Source organism: Canis lupus, chromosome 24, assembly GCF_011100685.1.
Source record: "Canis lupus familiaris isolate Mischka breed German Shepherd chromosome 24, alternate assembly UU_Cfam_GSD_1.0, whole genome shotgun sequence".
NCBI classification, from domain to species: Eukaryota; Metazoa; Chordata; class Mammalia; order Carnivora; family Canidae; genus Canis; species Canis lupus.
This window is the reverse complement of record NC_049245.1, coordinates 22,338,096-22,362,133: the sequence shown is the minus strand read 5'-3', so window position 1 is coordinate 22,362,133 and position 24,038 is coordinate 22,338,096. Positions and strand designations below refer to the sequence as shown.

The 24,038-nt window shown below is 54.5% G+C and overlaps 2 long non-coding RNA genes and 1 other non-coding gene across 12 annotated transcripts in view; 2 read left to right on the top strand and 1 right to left on the bottom strand.

Moving 5' to 3' along the window:
* Nucleotides 1–24,038, top strand: part of NOL4L — a 130,567-nt gene that overhangs the window by 80,807 nt on the left and 25,722 nt on the right. For 7 of the 10 annotated variants that reach the window (XR_005377745.1, XR_005377751.1, XR_005377750.1 and 4 more), the window contains exon 5: nt 21,636–21,777. This is a non-coding gene — a transcript (nucleolar protein 4 like). Of the gene's footprint in view, nt 1–13,313; nt 13,440–20,474; nt 20,498–21,343; nt 21,506–21,635; nt 21,778–24,038 lie in introns of those variants that run through there. The other 3 variants (XR_005377754.1, XR_005377753.1, XR_005377752.1) reach the window with 3 other exon arrangements.
* Nucleotides 916–12,458, bottom strand: LOC111092186. Its single transcript, XR_005377755.1, has 3 exons — nt 10,622–12,458; nt 3,876–4,013; nt 916–1,296 (listed from the first exon to the last, which is right to left on the bottom strand). It is a non-coding gene; the product is annotated as an uncharacterized LOC111092186 (long non-coding RNA).
* LOC119877474 lies at nt 14,202–17,640 on the top strand. Its single transcript, XR_005377756.1, has 2 exons — nt 14,202–16,131; nt 16,997–17,640. It is a non-coding gene; the product is annotated as an uncharacterized LOC119877474 (long non-coding RNA).

Sequence of the window (24,038 nt, the reverse complement as noted above, 5' to 3'; positions counted from 1 at the left end):
TCTGCATGCAGGGCTAGCCCAGGGATGCTTTCTATATGTCAAGGGAAAAGCTGGGAGCAAGGTCAGGAGCCGCTACCTGGGCTTCCATAAACAGGCAGCAGCAGCTCTGTTTTCTCAGAGCCCTGACTGGAAACCTCCCCTGAGAGGTACCCCAGGTAGCTGATTCTTGCTCTGTCTTTAAGTATGAGAGAGATCCAGGAGGAAAGGGGGTGTCTTTCCTAGGCTGGGGCAGGAAGGAGCAACTCAAAACATCCAGATGGTCACTGAACCGACAGCTGACCCCGTGACCCCCTTACTCTGGGCCCAGCCTGACTGAGACCCAGAGGAGCCCTGTCTTGTGACCAAGTCCCATTGGGTTGTTCTTGCTGCTGTTTTTAACAACTAAAACTCCTAACTCCAGTTTTCCGAGTTACCTCTTTCATCTAGAGCCAGTGTGCATATGGGGCAGCATGCTTTCTCTAGCCCTCCCTGTTTTTTTGTTTTTGTTTTTGTTTTTGTTTTATTTTTGTCACATTTTTTGAGGGCAAGACCCTTGGTGCTTTGTCTAGCCTTCCACTGAAGGCTCTGAAATACAAGTCTCTGGGCCCCTGGTGGCTGTGCAGTTGTCGGCTGTGGCTTTTCCATAGATCCTTTGCCCACCCCGACTCTTGCCACCCTTATGGCTCCTTCGCAGGTGGGGTGCAGCCAGGCCGTGGCACCCCAGCAAAGAGCTACTGGAGGAGATCTGACCCTAGTGAGAGGGTGGGCGGGCGGGTGAGCCAGGCCTCTGTAACCAGACCTGGGGGATGCGGGAGGGCTTCAGGCGCTTCAGCAGCTGATGTCTGGAGATCAATTAGAGATAATGGCTTTGGGTGGACGCAAAGAAGCATGGCCAAGATTTTCCTGGTTATGATCGTGTTTACCTCATTAGCAGCCTTTTTTTTTTTTTTTTTTGAGGGATGGCACAGTGCTGCAGTGTGAATTTGTGCTGGCTGCTTTGTTTCGCTCAGGGTGATCAGGCGTGGACCCTGGGCAGCCGGTAGCTCCCCCACCGCCACTCAGACAGGGGAGACAGAGGCCCATGGCTTCTGCTCACAACCCACCAGACCCGTGCCCTCCCTGTGACCCAGTGTTTATACAGCTTTAAATTTTATTCTTCCTTCCTTCCTTCCTTCCTTCCTTCCTTCCTTCCTTCCTTCCTTCCTTCCTTCCTTCCAAAATCACTGAAGTTCCTACTATGTTCTGGACACTGTTCTGAGCATGGAAGATACAGCAGTGAAAGATGGTTAAGGAGCGTCCTCTCAGGGAACTCACGGGCTGCAGAGAAGATAAACAAGTCAATAAGAAAAAATATGCAAAAGTCAGAAGTTTGAGCAGAGAATTAAAATAGGGCCAGTTGAGGGGAACCTGAGTGGCTCAGTTGGTTAAGTGGCTGCCTTCACCTCAGGTCATGATCCGAGAGTCCCAGGGTCAAGTCCTGCATCAGGCTCCCTGCTCAGTGGAGAATCTGCTTCTCCTCTCTCTCTGCCCCTCTCCTGGCTAGTGCTTTCTCTCTCTTTCTCTCAGATAAATAAATAAAATCTTTAAAAAAAAAATAAAATAGGGACAGTTGATAGACTGTACTTCTGGGTGAGAAGGCCTCTCTGAAGAGATGACAATCCAAGCCCAGACCTGAATGATAAGCAGGAGCCAAACCTGGGGCAATGAAAGAGAAAAGGCCTTCCAGGTGGAGGAGACAGCAAGTGCAAAGGCCCTGGGGTGGCACAGCAGGGAGACCGGGACAGAGAATGAGGCAGAGACATACTTGTGATAAGCTTGAGCAGGCTGTAGAAGACAGCTCTCTCAGGGCCTCCCAGCTGGATTCAGAGTTTGTTGTGTGCAAACCTCATGCTGCACTTTCCTTCAGAGAACAGGAGCTTAACTGGGGTGACAGTGAATGGAGACGAGCTCCTAACAAAAAGTCTGGGGACTCTGGTTCTAGGTGTGACCCTGCCCCCAAAAGCTATCTAACTTTCACTTCTCTATGCTGTAGCTTCCCTGTTACTGAAACAGCAGGTTTGGGCCAGACTTCAGTGGTTTCCAAAGTTTGCTTTTTGACAGAAGAACCCCTTCCTTCCAGGACATTCTTCTGGGGAGGAAGCCCAGCATATCAAGGGTTAGCAGCCGTCAGCCATGTCGCTGGCAAAGCTGGCAAAGGGGCCCAGAGTTCTGCCCACCATCCTATGCCCTAGCACCCCCTCTACCCTCCCATAGGACCCCAATAGCAGGGCCTGGATACAGACAGGCAGAAGGGCTCAGCCCAGCATGACCACAAGCAGCCCCGCCTTAGGCCAGCATTCCTCTCTCTCCTGTAGTTCCCTCCTCGGTAGAAGTGAGTAACAGAGCCTGTGCATTGCTATCCTCAGGGCTGTTTTAAGGCTTGGATCTTTGGAATGGCTCTGAGTGCCTCAAGAGAAAAATAGCATAGAAACAGAAGATACGGCAGCCCCGGTGGCTCAGCGGTTTAGCGCTGTCTTCAGCCCAGGGCGTGATCCTGGAGACCTGGGATTGAGTCCCATGTCGGGCTCCCTGCATGGAGCCTGCTTCTCCCTCTGCCTCTCTCTTTCTCTCTCTCTCTCTGTATCTCATGAATAAATAAATAAAATCTTAAGAAAAAAAAAAAGAAAGAAAGAAAAGAAAAGAAACGGAAGATACTTTTTAACTGGTGCACTGCTGTGGCTCAGGAAGTGTCGCGGCACAACTGTGCAGTAGCCTTGGCACCTTTGCCTCCTGCGGAGTTCACAGGGAAAGGAAACCAGCGCTGTCTTCTCCCAGGCACCACGCATGGACATAGTCCTCTCCCTTAGTTTTTTAAAGGAATTGACATTCTAGAGAAAAGCCATATAGGAGTGGGGTCCCGTGAGTCAGTCAGCGATGCTTTTGGCTACAAGAACAAAAACTCAGCCAGCTGTATAGCTAAACACAAAGTTTTCTTCCTTTCTTTCTTTCTTTCTTTCTTTCTTTCTTTCTTTCTTTCTTTCTTTCTTTCTTTCTTTCTTTCTTTCTTTTTTTTTACTCCTGAAACAAGAGGAATGGAGGAGCCATTGTTAGTGTTAATGTCTGCAACATTGTTGGTGCCTCTGTGATGTTGCTGACCTTTTCCTCATGTTTGCAAGTTGGCTGCTGTTGCTCCAACCATTTTATCCACAGTCAAGGTCAGAAGAAGATGGGAAGGGGCAGTGTAAGCTGAGTCCAGCAAAGCAAAAGCTTTCCCAGAGAATTGCCAATTTGTTGATACCGCTTTGGTCCTTGTCACATGGCCACCCTCAACTGCAAAGGGAGGCTGGGAAAGAAAGAATTTTGTTTTCCTACCCTCTCTAGTTGAGAAAAGGAAGGGAGAAATGCTGAGTTTGGGTAGCAGGTAAATTAGTCCAAAGTATCTCCCATGGCCTGGAATCAGCTGAGCTTGACAATACCTTTGGGTATTAAGATGCCAAAGGCCTGGGCAGGAGAAAAGAGTAATAAGGTAGGAAACAGAGGAGAAGCAGGGAGGAAGGAGGAGAGAAGGAACAGTTGTTGAAGTCCTTCTGTGTGCCAGGTACCCCACATGTCTGGGGAAACTGTGGCTCAGGCTCAGAGAGCTCAGGGAACTTGTCCAAAGTCATAGAGCTAGTGTGAGAGAGAGCCCTGTTCCCTCCAACATTAATGCTGTTATTTCCCAAGGGAAGAGGAGAGAGGGAAGGAAAAAGAAGGTGATGGTGAGCAGAGGGACAGGCCAAGGCCCGGAGAGGCTTCATGGTGGCAGGTCCGCGGCTCCTTAGCTCAGCACCACAGTCCTGGCATGTGGGGCGGGACCCAGCACATGGTAGGCGATCAGTAAAGTTTGTTGGCTGATGTCAGTCTTACGAACTAATTACCTTTCACACTGTCACCCACAGTGTTGATAACTAAGGTTGGGCAAGTGTTCTGTGCAGGCGCCAGTGACACCCCCTGCAGGCAGCTCTGTATTTGAGCCTCACAGCAACCTTCAGAGAGAGTCCCTTTTGCCCCTCAGCCTAGAAATGAGAAAATCAAATCTCAGAGAGGTTAGGTTGCCTGCCTAACCTCTGCCCCCAGAACACTCGGCTGTTACCCACACACACCCCCAGCTGCGGCCTCCATCACAAAGGGGGTTAGAGTGAAAACGACCTCTTGAGGCCGCCTGTCCCTGCATCCCAGCATGCCTTCCCTGGAGCAGCACCAGGTGGCTGCAGTGTCTTACAGATTGCACAGGGGCCCTCATGCCTCCCGCAGTCACCCACAGAAGAGCCAGCAAGACTTTTCATCCCTGAGGACTCCCCAGGCCCAGCTTCCCTCAGTGGTTGCATGGAGAAGCCTTGGGGTCCCACCAGAGGCTGCCTGCCACAGAGCAGCCTCAGCCCATTGCCGGTTCCCAGCCTGAGAACCCATACTTGCTCTGCTGGTTTGTCTTTCTGCTCTGCTGGAGGCTGGTGAAGCATGACTCCATGTGGTCCTGATAAGGGGTCCCACCTTAGCAGGGTCCCCCACACATTCTGGGGACCCAGACACCCTCATTCAAACCCCAGCACAGACACTAGCTGCTAGCTCTACAACCACAGGCATGTCCCCTGGTCTCTGAATACCAGTTTCCTCGCTATTGGGTGACTAGATGAGTCATTTAATCTTCCTCTCCCAGAGCCCCTACTCTTCCTGTGCAAAATGGCAATTAATATCAACCTTGTTATTTGGCTGATTCAGTAAGGTAACATATACTACCACCCAGCGTGGGTGCCTGGTGCAGAGTGGGTCACAGCAATTGATTACAACAAGCTCCAGGCTGCTCAGCCATGGTAACTGGCTTCAGGTTTCCCCTGCTTTTACAAACATTTATTAAAGTATAACACACAAGCAGAAGAGAACACTTATCAGTAAGTGGACAGCTCAGTAAATTTTTCCAAACTGAATCTACCTCCTGTGACCAATTCTCAGATGAAGAAACAGAACATTGTCAGCACCCCAAAGACCCTCCATACCCCCCTGCCAGTCACTACCCCCAGCAAGGGTGACCACTAGCCTGCCTGGGTTGGTTTTGCCTTTTCAAGAACTTTATGCAAACAGAATCATACAACATGTGCTTTTCCACTCACAGGTCTGTCTGTGAGCATCACCTGGCTGTAGTGCACACCTCTAGTCTGTTCTGTTGCTATGTGATATTCCACAGCCCCAGTGTGCCACAGCTAGCCATTCTCCACTGGCAGACACCTGGGCAGTTTCCAGGTTCTGGCAGCTATGAATAGTGTTCTGTGACCATTCAAGTCCATGTGCTTTAGGAATCACCCATAGTCATTCTTTTGTGTGCACACCTAGGAGTGCAAGTGCTAGGCTGCAACTGGCCTTGGCTTTTCAGCTAAGCCTCTCCAAAGGTGCCAGGAAAGAAGGAAGAGAGAAGAGGTGAGGTGCATTCTCTGTGAGAGTTACAAAGTATGGGCAGTGTCGCAGATGATGTGCTAAATTCAGAGCTCTGTTACAGAACTCAGCACTGCCCTGGGCAAAGGGTGGGACAGGGTCCCAAGTGATGGAGCACTGAGTTCTTGCTGTGTGCGGAATGCTGCCAGGGACTCTGCCATGTAAGAGCTTGGCCTGGCCCTGAGAATCCTTGGTCCTGCTGGGGAAATGAGGTAGAAAGCAGGAAACAGGAAGTACCACAAGGGTGTTAGGTAACAGAAGAGTAACAGAGACCTGCCACAGGAGCCGGCCAGGTGGTAAGATTGGCACTCTGGGTTCAGACAGGTCCAGATTTGGCCAGGGCGGAGGGTGTCTTCATTGACGGCCTAACGCATCTTTCTCCCTAGCGAACACCCATGTGTTCTTCAATGCCCAACTGAAATGTCACCTCTTCAGTGGAGCTCTCCAGAATCCACTAGGTCCCTGTCACATGCACTAAAAACTTTCTTCCCAGCAGGTCCCACAACTGTCAAGTACAGACCTAACATACATCTTGTGAACTGAAACCCTGTGGTCATTTATTCAATCTCTCCTGCTGACCTGCAGGCTCCAAGTGTTTCTGTATTGTTCATTGCTGGATCACCCATACTTACCATGGTGCCTGGCAAATGGTAGGGAGTCTATACATATATGTGGAAAAACATGTGCCTGAAAGCATGCATGATCAAAGGAATGGAGGGGGTCACACATGGGTGACTGGGGCACAGAAGATGATGAGTCTAAAGCAGAGGTTCACCATTGGGAACAGAAGGTGAGTCTAAAGCAGAGAACACCATTGGGCTCGAACACCAGCCCAGGGAGCTGCAACTTGATTCTGTGAGCAGCTGGGAGCCACTGAAGGTTTTTGAGTAGGAGAGTGAAATGAACAGAGATTAATGGATGATGCTTTAAAGCAACACATCACTGAAAAGGAGATTGACAAAATTGTAATTTTTACCTATTGTGGTTGTTAGGAAAGGATATTTCAACAAGTCAGGCTCTTTCAGTTCTATCCATATTGGGAAATTTATCTAAACAGAGAAGGAATGAGGAAGCAGTATCAGACACTTTCTCCTAGATTTCAGCAAAGGTGTCAAACCGACTATGAGGTTGCAGCCAGCTGTGTAAAAATCAGCAAACACAAAGAATAAATGGTTAAGCCAAGCTACTACCCAACACACAGATCACGTATTTTGAATTCAGGCATTGGTGCTTTCATCCATGTTCCTCTTTCCTGCTGAGATGCCCTACCTACTTGCCACCTGTCACATTCCTCCTGCCTTCTTTGGTTCAGAGTAGATGTCACCTCTTCCACGAACCGCCCACCCCACCCCAAGCCCTTCCTTTCTCCATGATTGTCTGCACCTAGAACACCTCTCTGCCATGGCCTGAGTTTAATTGGACAGTTCATGGAGGGTAGAGGTGAGTTAGCCCTACCAGATATTAAAATATATTCTAGAGCTATAATATTGGGACAGGAATGGATCAATACAACAAAAGAGACAATTCTAAAAATAATGGAAAATCAGCATGCTATAACGTTGGTCTTTCTATTTTTTCTTTAAAGATTTTATTTATTTATTCATGAGAGACACACAGAGAGAGGCAGAGACACAAGCAGAGAGAGAAGCAGGCTCCCCATGGGGAGCCTGATTCGGGACTTCATCCTAGGACCCCAGGATCATGACCTGAGCAGAAGGCAGATACTTAACCACTGAGCCACTCAGTTGTCCCAGCATTGGTCTTTCTAATCCATGGATAAAGATGAATTATATAAAAGATGGCATGGGGGGCACCTAAGTGGCTCAGTCATTTGAGTGATGGAGTCTTGGTTTCCCCTCGGGGCATGATCTCAGGGGTTGTGGGATTAAGGTTCTGTCTGTGGCCTTGAAAAATTCTCTCCCCTGCCCCTCCCGCACGCACTTGTGCGCACACACTCTCTTTCTCTCTAAAAAAAAAAAAAAAAAAAAAAAAAAAAGATAAATCCTTAAAAATAAATTTTAAAAAAAGATGGTATTAGGACAATTTGGAAAGCCATTTAAAAAAATACAAATTAGGGGATCCCTGGGTGGCTCAGCGGTTTAGTGCCTGCCTTTGGCCCAGGGCACAATCCTGGAGTCCCGGGATTGAGTCCCATGTCAGGCTCCCAGCATGGAGCCTGCTTCTCCCTCCTCCTGTGTCTCTGCCTCTCTCTCTCACTCTCTCTGTCTATCATAAATAAGTAAATAAATAAATCTTAAAACAAATTTTTAAAATACAAATTATATTTTTACCTCACTACTTATATGGAGGTAAATTACAGACTAAATACAGATTTGGGGTACCTGGCTGGCTCAGTCAGTAGAGCACATGACTCTTGATCTCAGGATCCTGAGTTCAAGCCCCGCATTGGGCATAGGGCTTACTTAAAAAGAGAGAGAGGGCAGCCCCGGTGGCTCAGCGGTTTAGTGCTGCCTGTAGCCCAGGGCGTGATCCTGGAGACCCTGGATCGAGTCCCACATCAGGCTCTCTGTAAGATGCCTGCTTCTCCCTCTGCCTGTGTCTCTGCCTCTCTCTCTGTCTGTCTCTATGAATAAATAAATAAATTTAAAAAAAAAAGAGATTTAAGTACAATGAAGGTATAAATGCTCTACAAGAAAATATGGGCAAATTATTTTTATAATCTTTGAGTGGAATAAAACCTTTGTTTTGACCTGAAACCCTTCAGCCCTAACAACAACAACAAAAAAAATTGAAGGTATAAAAATGTAAAATTTCCATATGGCAAAAAAACCCATCATAAATAAAATAAAAATTAGACACAAAAGTCTTTTTTGTTGAAAAAAAATTTGCAAAATATATGACAAAAGATTAAATTTCCTTCACAAAAAAAAAAAAAAAAAAAAGACCGCCAACTCAAACAAGGAAATGGGCAAAGAATATGAACAGGTTGTTCTAACAAATGCAAGTGACCAATACATGCACAATACACATAACTATAATGCTCACACTCCCACATGAAGAGAGGCAAAGGAAAATAAGAGATACCAATTTGCACCTCTTAGATTGGCAAAGACAGAAGAAATTGCTAATACTAGGCATTGGTGAGCCTGTCATAAAACGGGAACTGCCCCACATTGCTGGTGGCTGAGTAAAGTGGTACAGGACTTGTGGAGGGGGATGGCCATCACTGTGAAAATCCAGAATCCTGATGATGATGATAAAAGTTGCCATTTACCAAGTACTCCCCCAGGGGAAGAGATCAAACTGCATTTTATGACCTGACCTCAGAAGTCATACACTCTCATTTCCACAATACATCATTGCTTCCACAGCCCTATTTATTCATCATGACAGGGGACTAGGGTGGGTACCAGGAGGTGGGGATCACATGGAGACATCTTAGAGGCTGGCTGCCACAGTGTCCAATTTCAAAGGAGAACTTTTAAATGTTTTTGGAGAGAGAGCAAGAGTGTGCACGCCCAAGCAGAGCGGCTGGGTGGGAAGGGCAGAGGGAGAGAGAATTTCAAGCTGACTCCATGCTCAGAGCAGAGCCTGATGTAGGGCTGGATCTCACCACCCTGAGATCATGACCTGAACCAAAATCAAGAGTTGGATGCTCAACCCACTGAGCCACCCAGGCGCTCCTCAAAGGAGAACTTTCGATGTTAAATACTACATTAAGTACACTATCTTATTATCCACTTTGGAGATCAGGAAACTGAGGCTTTGAGAGATTTAAGTGTGGTGCCTGAGATCACTTGTCTAGTGTCAGAGTCAGAATTTGAACCAGTCCCGTATGGCTGGACCCTATTCGACTTCCTCACTGGTCTCCCTGCTGCCACTCTCACTTCCTTATAATCTCATCCCCTCTGGTCTAAAAACATAATGCAGATTGCATCATTTCCTCACTGTTAGAATAAAATCCATACACCTTACAGTGGTGTATGTGGCCCTGCATGATTGTCCCTGAATACTCTCTCACCATTCCCCACCCCCACCCCAGCCCATCTTGCACTGGCCACACTGGTCACCTTTCTGTTCCTCAGACATGCCAAATCCCTTCCCACCTCAGGGCCTTGGCACCAGCTCTTCCCTCTGCCTGGAAGACTGAACCCTCAGGTCTTCACCCAGTTGTCACCTTCAGCCACCCTGGGGTCAGGGTAAACATTGTCTTATTCCTGAGCTGGGGGCCTTCCCTGACTACTCAGCCCAGAACTAATGCTTGTCTCCACCCTCAAGCCCTGTCTCTAGCACCCACTTCCTTCCTGAGCCTCTCTACCTCATCTCCATCTTACTCCTTGTTTCCAGGATCCAACCAAGATTTGAACTTTGCATTCAGTTGTTATTTCTTTTTAGTTTCAAGACTTGGAAAAGCCAAATTAATAACAATGACTCTTTTGGAGAGTCAAGACAGTTGTGTTGTGGAGGGTCTCTCTGGATTTCTTGTCTGATCGTCTCTTCATGATCTGACACAGGTTAGGCATTTGGGGGGAGAACACAACATGGGTGGTTATTGCATCTCCTCCTGAGGTGGGCACATTATGTCAGGTGGCCCCATTTTGGGGGCTATTGAACTTGATCACATGGTTGGAGGGTATCTGCCAGTCTCTCCACTGCACAGGTACCTGTTCCCTTCCGCCATTAGGAACTTATAGGGGCCAATGGGTTTTTTAATGCTTTGAGATGCTTGAACAGAATCCCCTCTGATCAGACTAAGATCCGGGTATTCCTAATCATAACAAACCCCTGGCTCCTGAGGCCAGGTTCTCATTTGTGGAGTAGGCTCACTTCATACGGAAATCTGCCTGGAGAGGTTTGCTGCTTAAGACACTATAGAGCGAGTGCTCTGCCAGTTGTCCGTTTTCAAAAACACCCACTGTTTGCAAAGTCTGACGTGAAGGGGACATGAAGGCAGTACTGCCCCCTTAAGCATATGGGAGCAGCCTTCCCTGCCATGATCTCCCACCAGACTGGGGCCAAAGAAGGGACACATCACTGGGAGAATTAGTGATCAAGAAACTAGGTCATGCCATTCCTTGTTGGGACCCGTGCTATGGCCACTTTAAGGATGGAGGGAGTTGTCCAAAGGCACAAGGACACTGAAAGCACCCGGCACAAGGTTACTGAGGAGTGGCAGCTCCTGCAGGAATGAGGATCCGGGAGATTTCTGCGGGCTCCAGCACACAGGAAAACTCACCTAATTTCCATTGCTGCTCAAGGGCCAGGTTTCTCTAGGGCTCCCAACTGCTTTCTGTGGGTTGAGTGGGGCTGAGGCTGTTTTATCTCAGGGATGGTAAATGAGTTCACATTTCATGCCTAGAGAAAATCACTGTTCTGCTCTCCTGGGCAGTACTGGCTCTCTTTTATTAGTCAGGGAAGAGCTGGGTTATCTGGGTTCAATTCCACCTTTGAACTGCAGTTGGATTTGGCTTTATATTTCAAGCCCAGATGTCCACCACTGCTGTGAGATAGTGACTCAGGCCAGGAGAAGTCAAAGGTCTCTAGAAATGTGGTGGGAAGAGATGGGAAATCCGGGGCCTGAATTATCTCCTTTTCAGAGTGAGGAAGGGCATTTCCCCATGTTGGAAACGCCCAAGTTTCCCTGGATGAACTTAAGAGTCCCGGCCTCTAATTAAAATTCTAAAAGTCATCGTTGGGCACCAGTACATGTGGATGTGGACATGGGTGCTGCAGCCTCCAAACCATCCCCCACCACGAAGGATGAGAAGTAAAGATGTATTAGAGAAACCCGGAAGGGTGCCTTGGTTTGAAAACATTCGATTTCACCGAGAAAAGGTGCTAATGAATAACGTGCGTAGACCCTCTTTTAAAAAGACAGTGTAAGTTCTATATGGACTGAAAAACCTTTTGAGTGCGTGGAAGGAGGTCTGCTCTGCGTGCCTTTAATTTGATGTGTTGCCATCTTTTTATTTTCCTAATGGGCGAAGACTGAGCTCTCTGACCCTGTGGTGGTGCACTTCCAACTCACACCTGTAGAGGGAGCCTTGTCTACCTCGGATTGTTCACAATGCAAAGCTTTCAGTGAAAGAAAGAAAAAGGCTTTTAGAGAAAAAAAGTTGGAGGGTTAAAGGCAGTCTGTTTCAAAATTGCAAACAATCGAGATGGCTGTCTTGGCTTTTTTTTTTTTTTTTCTTCTTTGCTGGTTCCACTGTGAATGAGTTGTAGCGTAAAGTCGGGAGAAATTGCCCTTCTTTTTCGGATGCGACTAGAGGGACCAGGAAGGAGGTGGGATCGTTGTTGGTATTTTTGTTTTGTTTTGTTTGACCATTTGCTCACAGAATTCCACGAGGGCAGCTCCTCCCCGCTGTTAGAGCCCAAGCTTTTTCTGAAGGCTGATCCGTTGTCGCGGAGGTGGTGAATCTGAGGAGGGGGGGCATCTGCCCTTGACCCGTCTTCTCTGTTGGGGTCTAACTGTGCTGTTTGGGGGCGAGCGAGTTGTGTTCTAGGCGGAGTCTGGGCTGGCTTGCAGGTCCGGGGTCCGCCACCCCCCACCCCGCGGCGCCCCGCGCGGTCTTCTGCACCCCGGGCGGACGAGGTCTGTGCGTGCGGAGGACGGCGGCCCCGAGCCGCATGGGTCTTCCCTCTCGCCGACGCTGGGGCTCCGCGGACCGCACGCACCCAGGTCTGGGATGGAGCGGCATTCTTGGTGTCATCCTATTACTTTACAACTGGAGCTCGCGCGCCGCGAGGAGCCGGTACCCCGTGGTCTAGAGGAGCACAATGACCGGCGGGCGGAGAGGGGGGTGGCGGGGAGGGCGCCGAGAGAGTCCGCGGCGAGCGCTCGCGATCGCTGAAATGTTTGGTCGGACAGGTGGACGCATCCCGGAGTCCCCGGCGCCCGCCGGGGCGGAGGACGGGGAGCGAGGGAGGGTGTAAACTAAGTGGTGGGCAAGAGACAAAGGAAGAGTGCAGAGAGGCGAGATGGTACGGAATGTGGGGAGGGGGAGGGGAACGGGGGGGCCGAGGGTGGGCAGCGCGCCGAGGGGCCCGAGCTTGAACTTGATCAAGGAAAGGGGGGCCCCGAGATGGGGGTGGGGGGGCGGCAGAGAGCTGGCCACGTGCCTGGCTTTCCCAGACCGGGGTCTCGCGGAGACCGCCCGGGGACCCAGCAGCCCCGCCCAGCGACGACCCGCGTCCCCGGGGAACCAGGAGACGCGAGGGGGTCCGGGGCTGCCCGAAGGCCCCAGGGCGCCGAGAGTTCCTAATGGTGACTGAGTCACTTTCTTTGGGCCAAGTCTCTTCTCTCCCGGCCAGAACGCGGAGAGCCCGCGGGCCGGGTGCCCCCCCAGCCCCCCCTCCCCCCAGCCCCGAAGACTGCGGCCTCCAGGAGCGAGGAGCGAGGAGCGAGGAGCGGGGAGCGAGGGGCGGGCCCAGACCCCACCGCCTCCTTTCCTGAGCTCAGCCCCGGGCAAGAATCTTCCTCCCAGCGCTTCCCCCTTAAGAGCGCTCTCCCCCCGGAGCGCACGGCGGCGCGTCCAGCGCGCCCTCATCCCTCCCCCACTACCTGGCCCGGCACCCCCTCCCTCTTCCCACCTCCTCTCCCCCTCCCGCCCCCCGGCCTCTCCCTCCTTTCTCCTCTCTGGGTGCCTCCTTTTCCTCCCTCTCCCCCTCCCCCCGTGCCCACTCCTCCCTCCACCTCCTCCTCCCGCTGCTCCTCCCACTCCCCCAGCGTGCGCCCTCCCTGCGCTCCCCTCCCCCCGGCCCCCGCCCCGTGCCCGGTCCCGCCCCCCCCGCCTCCCCGTGCCCGGTGCCCCCCTCCCCCTTCCTCCTCCCGGCCGCGGCGCCGCCGCCGCTGCCGCCGCTCGCCTGGGCCCTCCCCCTGGCCACCCCCGCCCCCGGGCCGGGCAGTGACGCGCCGCGGCGGTGCCAGCCCCTCTCCCCGGGCGGCCGCGGCGGCGGCAGCAGCAGCAGCTGGAGCTGGAGGGCTGTCACCGCCGCCCGCCCCGCTCACTCGCCGAGCCCCACCGCCCGTCTCCGCCTCGCCTCCCGCCCAGGTACGGAGTCCGGCCCGGATCCCCGCGATCGGGCCGTTTCCGGGCCCCGGCCGCCGCCCCCCTCCTGCCGCCGGCCGTTGAGCTGCGGTTAGGGGGGTGGGGGGCCGGGGGTTCCGGGGAGGGGGACGCGGGGGAGCTTCCTGCGCCGGGGCTGGGGAGGGGGGCGCGGGGAAGCGGCTGCGCCCTGGGCGGAGTGGGCTGGGGCGGGGGGCGGGTGAGTGTAAGCGAGGGGGCTGCTGGCAGAGGAGGTGCGCTCTGGGGGCTGCAGGGTGCCCGCGAGGTGTGCGGGGCCGCGAGTGCGGGGGGCCGCGGGGCGCACCCCACTCCCGGGCCGCGCGCGCCGCCGGTCCTGGGGGGCGGTGATTGTGTGCGCCGCGCCGCGGTATTGTGCGGCGGCCACACGGCTTGCGGCGGGCTCGGCACCGCGTCCCGGGGAGGAAGGCGCTCGGCCGCGGCGGGGGGCGGGCTCGGGTGGCCGCCGCCGCCGCCGCCGCCGCCGCCGCCGCCGCCGCGAGAGGGGAAGTGGACTGTGTTTGGGGATCTGAGCACGGGAAGCGTTGAGTGGCTGGGAGGGGCGCCGTGCCTGGGCGCGGGGAGTTGAGCCGAGGTTTGCAGAGTTGAGCCCACTTCGGCAGGCGCCTGCCCCTCCCCGGAGGGGACCGGGTGCCCTTGTCAGGTGTGGCGTCGGGGCGGAAGCGGGGGGCGTCGGCAGCCCGGGCGCGGGGGCCGCGGGCCGGAGGGAGGGCGCGCGTCCGGGTTAAGTTGGCTTCACACCTCGGCCGGCCGCTCTCGGCCCTCTCCACCTAGGCCTCCGGGGCCGCACACTTTCTCGCGGGGCAGGGTGGGGGTGTGCCGTCCACATTTTTTATTGCGGCTGCTCGAGTTCAGAAGTGACCTGCACCCCCACCACTCCCACCTGGAGGAGCATTCGCCGGAGTCCGGTCGCCCCTACGCCCCTACTGGGCCAGCTTCCTGGGGGAAGTTCTCCTTAAGCCTGGCTAATTAGCATTATTCCTGGAGAAAGGTTAAGGTTAGACCGTCCTTCTCCTTACCAGGAGGCCCACCCCCCTCTTCCCCATTCCCGTCTCCCTTCCCCCTCCCCAAGAGCACAAAAGCACAAAAAGAAAGTGTGAAGAGGCGCAGATCAATGGAGAAGCCACAAACCCATTAATTCAAATGGAACCTTTTTTCCCCCCTCTAAAACATTGATTTTTCTTTCTGTCTGCTCTGAGGGGAGATTAATAACCTCCTGATTTCACCTGAAATGGTGTTTGGACTCTGTGATTTCCTCCTCTTTCTGAGAAGGATTGTGGCTTGAAATAGATTCTCCCTTGAGATAAAGCCCTACTTATCCCAGAATCAGCTGGAAACCCCAGCCTGGGGCCCCCAGCCTACCAGGTGGGGCTCTCACGGCTCCTCTGGGGAGTACCATCTGTGTGACAGGAGTAGGGGTGCCAGCTTGACCCCCGCTTCTGGGATGTAGGTTAGTCTGGGGGAAAGACCCACATATGGCCCAGTCCCTGTGGTAGGTTAGTCCTTCCTTAGTAAATTACCCCTTCATTGGAAAACCATTAGGGCCCAAATGTGCCTTTAAATAATATCAAGCTCCTGTCTAATCCCAGTTCAAGCTGGGCTTGTTATAAGACAGCACCTCCTCCCACACCCACCCTACCACCGCTGGGCGACAGGACCCCATTCAGCAACTTCCCGCAGCAGAGCAGGAGCAGAGCACCCCAGAACTTTCCTTCCAGCTAAGGAGGCGGATGGGGGTGGGGGGACCGTCTATGGCCTCAGCCACCCTGAGCTCCTGTGGAGCTGGGCCACCCCACGGAGTTGCTCAAGAACTTTTTTGTCTCGTCTGGGTCCTTTTCTTGGAAGGAAACTCCCGCAGGGGATTAGCTCAGAGTGGTTCCTCTCTAGCCCTCCTTTTGGCTGGAAGAGCCCTGTCTGCTGCAGCTCATCTCTCTGGCCACCCTCTTAAAGAGACCCCTGTTAATGCCAGGGCCTGGGGTGTCAGTGAGGCCCTCGTGGTGAGGACTGCTGGGAAAACAGCCAGTTGCCTTTGCCTAGGAAACAAAAGCCCGTTTTACACTAGTAGGAAGGTGTTGAAAATGCTCCCTCCCCAGCGCTCAGGCGTTGGCGAAGGCAAGGACAACAGAGCATCCCCATATATATGTGCTTCTGACAGACCCCGTGTGTGTAGAGAGAACACCTAAAAGGTGGTAGGTGATTGGCTGTCTCAGCTCTCCTCACTTCACATTTCCCAGAAGGGCTTGTATGACTTATGGCTAGTGAGCAGAGGAGGTGTGTTAGCAGGAAGGAGCGGAATTGTGCGGGGAGTGTCCTTGGGTGGCCAGGTGGGCTTGGAGTGTAGCATGAAGCGGCTGCCTTGGGACCCCACAGCTCCCAGGTGCTGAGGCTCAGACCACCCTAAGATTTCATTTGTGCAATCCCTTCACTACAGGGATTTGAACCCTTGTTGCTTTAAATCCTGGGGGTTTTTTGTCTTCCATTAATAAGCCATCTGATGAGCTGAAGTGGTTAAGTTGGGGTCAAATGCGGTTCAGTACCTTCTTGGCATGCTTAGAAGGCTGTGTGTGTAGCGCTCACTGACATGGAGACAAGGCGCAGAATTGCCTGTCCTGAAGAATTTCCAGGGCCTGGAAGGAGCCTGCAGGTGTTCCAGAAGGAGGTGCTCACTTTCAGTATCTTGCTTGCCTGCCTCCTTGGGGTAGAGCTAGTGCTGGGGCAACTGTCCCAACCTGGTGATCTTTCTGGCAAGAGCTTCAGCCTCTCATCAAACAGACCACAGGGGTGAGACAGAAGGGGTCTGTCTCCTGCCTGGCCCAGAACCACCTCTAGCACATCCCTGCCCTTCCCCACCCCCGCTTCTCTGAAACACACACCCAGGGCTCCTGGTCAGGGCTTATGGCTTACAATTGCACTAAATTCTCAGCAAATCCTCCTCCTTTTTTTTTTTTTTTCTTCTCAAAGCAAGTGGTAGAGATAGAGTTACAGCTCAGAGGAAAGGCCTGGAAAATGTTGTGGGAGGCACGCCCCAGGATCCCTGTCCTGGAGGATGCAAATGGCTCAACTTCAGAGGCACCAGGAACCTAGTTCCCAAGAAATTGACCCCAGTTGTAAAATAATCAGGTTACTGATAGCACCTGCTCCTAGTTACCCGCCATGGATACAGGCGCGTTTCCACCATTTCCCCTCTGCTCTCCCATTTTCTCCTCCTCCTAGGCTGGGCAGTGGTTGGTGCTCGTTTGCCTGCAGAGGCGGAAGGGCCACGGAACCTGGGTGGAGAGAAACTGAACCTGCCCATGAATTTTGGACTGAAGATAAGAGCAGGGAGGGTTTTAGTCGGTTCCTCTCCTTCTGTCCAGAGTCAGGGCTTCCAGCCTGGGGTGTGTCCCAGAGGTCAGCTAGGTGCTTGCCCACCCGCTCCCCATACATTCTTGAGTTCTCTCTTGGGGAAGGCAGTTGTCACTGTCCCCTGGAGACCCACAGTGGCTCAGGCCCTTTGGTGCTCAGTGATGGACTTTCATCAACAGGTGGCAAGTTTGTAGGCTTCCAGGTGTCTGAGAGCAGAGGTAAGAGGGGCAACCGTCTGGTCACTCATGTGGGGCCTGAGGAGAGAGGGCCCAGAAGTACTCTTTGTATATATACTCTTTGGTTTTCTAATGCAAAATCCGTTGAAGTGTGTTTACAGAAAGAGAGAAATTAGTAGAACAGATTCCCTTGCAAGCCCAGAAGGGAAAAGCCAGAGGTGCCTGACTCGTGAGCTCTGGGAGCCAGGGAGAGCACCCTAGGTCAGTGCACAGACCCTGCCACTCACAGACCCACGCCTCCTGCCTCCTGCCACTCCCTCCGGACTTGAGCTTGTTCCCAGCTCTGCACGGTCGCTGATGGGCTGGGAGCTGTGCATGCTGCTAATTGCCTGTGTAATTAGCCCGCTCCTGGAGCCCTGGCTCTGAGCAAGTGGGTGAAGTTTCAGTCTGTCCTCTGCCGATGGGGGCTGTGCTGTCGCACCGGGTCGCAGGGGCATCTGGGAAGGCTACTCTCCCCCAGACAACCCTGAAAGTAGAGTTGTGGCAGCCGTGTCAGTTTGACCAGGACTTACTCATTTGCTGTTTTTAAGTCAGGTTTATGGCACTGGATTCCTCATTTAAAAAAAAAAAAAAAGGCTGTAGCAGCAGTGTCAAAATGTTAAACAGAAGCACCGCCTTCCAAGCTAGGATCCGCCTTCCAAGGTAGGATCCGTGGAGCAGAGCCTGGGGGTATCCATGGGAAACGTGCGACGGGGTCCACAGCCCCTGTCTCTCGGCTCTTAGAGGCAGGTCAGAATTTTTCGCCGGTGTGTCTCCCTAGATAACAAGGTCCTAGGAGAGAAGAGCTTGTAGTCATCTGCATCCCTAGAGCAATACGAGCACATAGTAGATGCTCAGTAAATGTGTGTCGCCTCATTGCAGAGAGCGCATGTGGGAGTGTGTGTAAATATAGCTTGTCTCCCGCCAGTTTCCTCTGGGTCTCCTCCTGAGACGCTCTGTCGTTCCAGAGTCTGGTTCTCCCAGTTGAAGGGAGGAGGTGCCGTGAGCCAGCTCCATGGTGTGGTGGCACTGTGATGTGGGCTCTGGGGGCAGACTGCCAGGGTTCAGAGCCCAGCTCTGCTACTTGCTGTGGTGCCCTTGGGCAGTTGGGGCAGGTCTCCGAGGGGCAGGTACCAGATCCTGAGATAGGCCTGACATGGGGGCCTGCCCTTTTTTTTTTTTTTTTTAAGGCCATTGTGAGGAAATCTGAAACTGTTGCCCCGAAGCCCCCTATGTGCGGGCACTGGATGTTCTTCATTATCGGGTGATTGCAAAGTCAATGTGAAATGTAGCTCGCCTCTTCCTAATTAGACTTGTCGGGGCAGGGAAGGGCGGAGGGGGTCATTTTGGTGGACAGTTAAGCGATCTGAGTCAGAGAAACCCTAGGCTCTGTGTGAGGTGGCTGGCAGCCGCAGCAGGGAGACATTGCAGGGCGGCTCGCTGCCACCGGCCTGCCAGCCAGGATCCAGGTCTCATTGGTCGCTATTCAAGAACTGTGTGCAGTGGGACCTAGTGCTTAATTGTCAGACTTGGGCCACATCCTCATTAAACACCGGTGTCCTGCCAGGCACTCAAGCCAGCTTGCGGTGTCTCACGGGCCTCATGGGGGGTCCAGGAAACCTCCGGCCTCTTCCCCACCATCGGAAGGACTTGCAATTTTCCAGGGAAAGATGGGGTGCAGTCCCCCAGTTCATTGACATGGCCCAGCTGAGGGGTTTGTGCCTAACTGCAGGGGCTCCTGATAGAGGCCGGCCGGCAGCTGGTAGAGCTGGAGCCGGTGGGCGAGACGGTTGGAACTCGGGTTGTGGAGTGCCACGGTAGGGTGGCTATTCCCGGTGAGGGGCAGCCCGACTCGGCAGGCAGGCAGGACAGTGTGTCTGGGCCCTGAGGATCCTACGCCTCTGGCGCCGATTGTAAGCTCGTGACCTTGGACAAACACCTCAACCCCTCAGAGCCTCAGTTTCTCTTCCATGGAGTGGGGCTGGTAACTCGCCCTAGCTGGTGGGCCTGTGGGGAAGATGAAATGAGAGGAGCCGAGAGGAGCTTTTGGCACTAATGGACTTTGGCGGTCGTTAGTGTTTGCAGCTTGGTGGAGTGAGGGCAGAGGGTGGGCACCTTGAGTGCTGCACCCAGCGGTGCCATCTTCTCCTTGCTCCTCGGTGAGAACCCCGTGTGTCCAGTGGGGCAGTCCATCAGCCTTTCTCCGGGCTGCAGACCGCCCCGCCCAGGGTTGTGTGGGCCTCGACAGGGGACACTCTCATGTGGCTCTGCTGCCCCTGGCCTACCTCTCTGGCCACAGTGGCCTCGGCTGCTCCTCAGACCCACTGGCATATGCTGATGCCCGGAAGGCTCCCCGAGTAGCCCCCCCCCCCCCCCCCCCCCCGCCCCATGGCCACCTCCTTCACTTATTCCAGGCTTCCGCTCAGGTGTTTCCTAACGGTGAGGCCCTCCCTGGCCCCGGACAGACGCAGCCCTGCAGGCCCGGCTCTCCTGCTTACTCCACTGTGTTCTGGAGCCCTCCTCACCTGGTCGGTCTGTGTTTTTCTGCTAATTTTCTATCTCCTCCCCAGCGGGACAGTGAATGCCAGGAGGGCCGGGACTCGACTCTGTCTCACCCACTGCAGAATTTACCAACACCTAAGAAAGGTGCTTGGCACATAGTAGGTGTTTAGTAAATACAAGCTGTTGAATGGATGCAGGAAGCGCGCTGAGTAGGTGGTGCTTCCAGATGCTAATAGATTCACTCTGTTAAATCCCAAGCGTTTCAACAACACCCAGGAGCCAGGAGAGGGCCTCCCTGCCTCAGGTCAGACCCAGAGCACAGTGTGTCCTATGCAGCCAGGAAAGAGCAAGGGGCTTGAGCAAGGGTGCCCCCGTTCCTGGCTCCTGGAGCCTGGATGGTCTGTCGTTTCCAAGGGTCCCCTCTCCTCCCCGCCTCCCCTCCCACTCTTAGGTCCCATCCTGGAAGCACAGGGGAGAGTTTTGTTGTCCCTTTGTACAGAGGGAGACTTTTGAACATGTGTGTTCCTCCAGGTATGAGAACATAGTCTGAGTGAGTGTGAGTGAGTGTGTTTGCGCCCCAGGGAGACTGGGTGGATGTGCCTGTGTATAAGGAGCAGGGCAGCCTGTGGGAGGGAGGCAGAGTGTGAGCATGAGGGTGGAGGGGTGGGGGGGAGGGGGAGAGGGCACAAGAGGACACCTGGTCTCTGACCCTTGAGGCTCGGGGTTGGCCTCCTGGGGACCCCAGAGCTGGGCAGAGCTGGCGTGGTGGCCCAGCTCCATGGTCCAGATCCAGCCGCAGAGGGTACACACTCGCTGCACAGAAGCTGTAAATTCCAGGAAACTCCCTGCCAGCCCAGTGTGGTGGGGGAGGGGTGGAGGAGAATCCACACTGGTTCCCTAGCACTTGGAGAACAGATGTGTCTGCCTCAGGGACAGCCTCCGAAGAAAGTTCTTCGAACCAAAGTGTGTTTGCTCAGTATAAAAGAGTCGTCTGTGAGGGGGCCCTGGAGGGGAGGGAGTTGTGGGGGGGGGTTCCGCCAGAGGTCCTTACTGGGAGCCCACAGATGCCATTGTATCTTGCTAGAGGGGAGAGGGGAGAGGGGAGGGGGCAAAGCCAGCCCCGGGGTGTGGGAGCTGCTGGGTCATCTTTCTTGCATTTTACAGCCAGCTCCCAAACACAGTTGCTTGCAGCTCCTGAAAGAGGCCGGGCCAAGTAGGAGGTGGGGTCCCTTCCCGCTGCCCCCGAGGGCTGGATTGAAGGGGCCCCGCCCTGGGGGTTCCCAGATGACTGGCTAGGGGCTCCCTGAAGCCAGCCAGGGGAGAGGAGGCAGGCGTGGTCCTCTCCGGCAGGCCCTCCGGCTGTTTGGAAGGCCCTGGCGGGCCCCCCAGGCCCTTGAGCCAAACCCCCTTCGCGGTCTGATTCGAACCCTCCTCGCCTGCCCCACCCCCTTCCTTCTCTGCACTTCTGGGGCTGGCCTTTTCAGCCCTGGAAGCTGCCCAAGAGCATATCTTTGAAGCACAGCAAAGGTTAGGAAGGAGGAAGACAGAAATGTCCTCTGAGCTGGGGGAGTGGGAGAAAGGAATTCCATGCATTGCTCCACAGGAGCCCGAGTTGGGGCGGCAGGCTTTGTGGGGGCCAGGCTTTGTGGGGGCCGTCAGGCCAGCCTCAGCAGCGCTGCTAGGTCTCGCTCCCCACTTCTGGCCAACAGAGAGGGCCCCCATGTACAGTGAGCTCCCTTACCAGGGCTGTGGGCCGGGAGTGGGGAGTGGGGCCCTTGTTTACGGCGCTTGTCTCAACCTTGGTCACAAGGGTCAGAGCCAGGCCCTGCTATCCGCCCTGACAGGATGCAAGACCTCATAATTGTCTTCAATTACAGACCACACCGGCCCTCAGCCCTGGCTTCCGACAGGAACCAGAGCCCGAGCCACTTCCATGGGGCACAAGGAGAGCAACCTAGCCCCTGCTGCAAGGTGTGGGGGCTCCCTGTGGCCTCCAGGCACGACCTGAGGCACACGGGCCCTGGGGCTCCCCAGCGATGCCGCTTTGGGGCCACAGAGAGCCTGTCCCTGCTGAACCCCCTCCTTCTTTGTCTCCGACCAGGATGAGACTTCTGTGAGCAGTGAAGATTTTGATATGAACGACTCCACATGGATGTCAGCTGACCCACACCTGGCCTCCAGCCTGAGTCCCAGCCAAGACGAGAGGATGCGGAGCCCTCAGAACCTCCACAGCCAAGAGGACGGTGAGTGTCCTGTGGTGGCCAGCGGGGGAGGGACGGGGACTCTAGGGGTGGCCCCGGCCCCTGGCTCCAGGGAGAAGACATCCTCCTGAAGGTAAATGGATAGAGCTCTCGGGGGCTGGCAGCCTGATGGGGTGTCATGTCTGTCCATTTGCCCTGATGCTTGCGAAGTTACCATAGTTCAGGTCAGGTCTGGGCTATGTGGAGGTCTGGATGTGGAACAATCCAGCTGCCCAACGCTGGAAGCAAGAGTCGGGCTTCTGTAGCTCCACATGAGGCTGTAGGACAGGGTCCCTGCCTGTCACCTGTGAAACAGCAGGCAGTGCACTTGTCCCCTGTGTGTCCCTAGCCTCTTAGGATGAGAAGTACCCTGGCCCCCCACCGCCCTCTTGGACCAGCCAGGCAGCCTCCTCTGGCCTCCCTCACAACAGATGCTTTCTTCTGGGGATGGGAGAGTCAGAGTCAGAAGTCGGACCCCAGGGGGTCCACTGGGTAGCCTGTGTGCAGCCCTCAGGGGGCCGGGGCCTATGTCCGGCACACGAGTGGTTGCGGGTGTGGGGCGGCCCCAGGGTCACTGGCTCTGGGGGGCTCAGTCTGGCTTCCGGGGGAGGTGACGACTTGGAGTAGGGGCCGAGCCTCAGAGATCTGGGGTGTAGAGCCTGCAATTAGGAGGGGTCAAAGGTCGGGGCCTGGAATGCGGGGAAGTGCCTGGTTAAAAAGGGGTGTAATGTTAACTCTGTGAAACGGGTTAGCCTTGCAGAGTAAATAAGGGGTAGGAGCTTGCAGTTTGGGTCAAAGTTCGTCTCCATGGCAGAACCCGAGCTTGCCTCCCCCGACTGCCCTCACAGGCCTGAATCCGGCTTTGTCTGGGAGGAGACCCAGCCTGTAGGCAGCTGGAGATGCTGGGCCAGGGGCTGGGGTGCCCAGAGGGTGGTTTTGCCAGGACCAGTGTACAAGGCTGCCGGGAAAGAAGACTTTTGTGCCCTGACACCTTGTGAGGTCAGCACGACCCCCTCGGGCTGTGAGCCTCCCCAGCAGAGCTTCCCAGGCCAGTAGCACCTCCCGGGATTCCCACGGGGCAGGGGCAGTCACATGCTGCCAGGGGCTCTGGGGCTGGGACGTGCCCAGCAGCTGACCTCCCTCCGCATCCAAGCTGATCGAAGGCCACACCCAAAGGCCACACCAAGGGCCAAGCCAGGGAAGCTCAGCCAAGGGCGTAGGATTATACCTTCCCAAGAAAGATCCAGAACATTTTTTTAAAAACCTGAGTAGTTAGGGCTGAATGGAGGCCGTATTTCCTCAATTTATTCCTGACAAAGTCTTATGTTATTGTTGCTTAAAACCACCCTTTGGGAGTTTGATCTCTGTTGGAGACATTTCCTAAGGAGATTCAGTGCTTTGTGGAGGGTAGGGGGTTGTTTCTGTGAGGGTCACGGCTTCCTCAGCATCGGTTGCCCTGCTGCCTGGGGCTTGGTTGATCATGAAGATGAAGTGGAAAGAAGCAGAGACTGGTAAGGTTAGTACATCCTGCAGCCCGGTCCCCTGGAGGCTTCCTAGGGGAGCCTGCTTGGGGGTGATCATGCCTGTCCCCCTGCCCCTCGTGCCGCCCCAGGCCCCCCTGGTTGTGCGTCCTGGGGCTGAGGCAGGCTAGCCTGCTGACACTACCAGGGTGTTCATGAGGGCGGGCAGCCAGAGCTGGAGACAGGGAGGATGGTGTTGACTGTGATACTGTCAATTTAATTATTTAATCAGATGCTGTGTCTGGAGGCTGTGGGCTGGTGTGCTGGCCAGGGGCAAACCTAGACCCAGGGCAGGGGGTCACAGGCCTTGAGCAGGCCCTGCTGTCTGACCCTTCCGGTTCTAGATCTCTCAGTGACTACTGTGTTTCCCCAGAGCAGCAGGTTCCCATAGGATTTTGGCCGGGTCCAGACCTGGCCCATAGTCCTCACCCAGCCCTCCAGCCCCCACGGCGGCATGTCGCCAGCTCCCCTATCTGAAGGTGCTCACAGGGCAGACACAGGCTGAGATCCCGCTCCCACCAGTGAGGGGACTGCAGTGTCTTCTCATGTCCCCCATTGGTAACGAAGGGCTACGGTGGGGACAGGCCAAGCAGAGTCTCTGGTTGACCCTGTAACTCCGACCCGAATCTAGTCACAGCCCTCCATGGTGGCCTGCTGGGTGGTCTCTGGTTCCATTAGTCCTCCATGGAACTGGCAGATTGGAAAGATGAGGTCTAAAGCCCCCATTGTGAGTTCTGCAAGGCA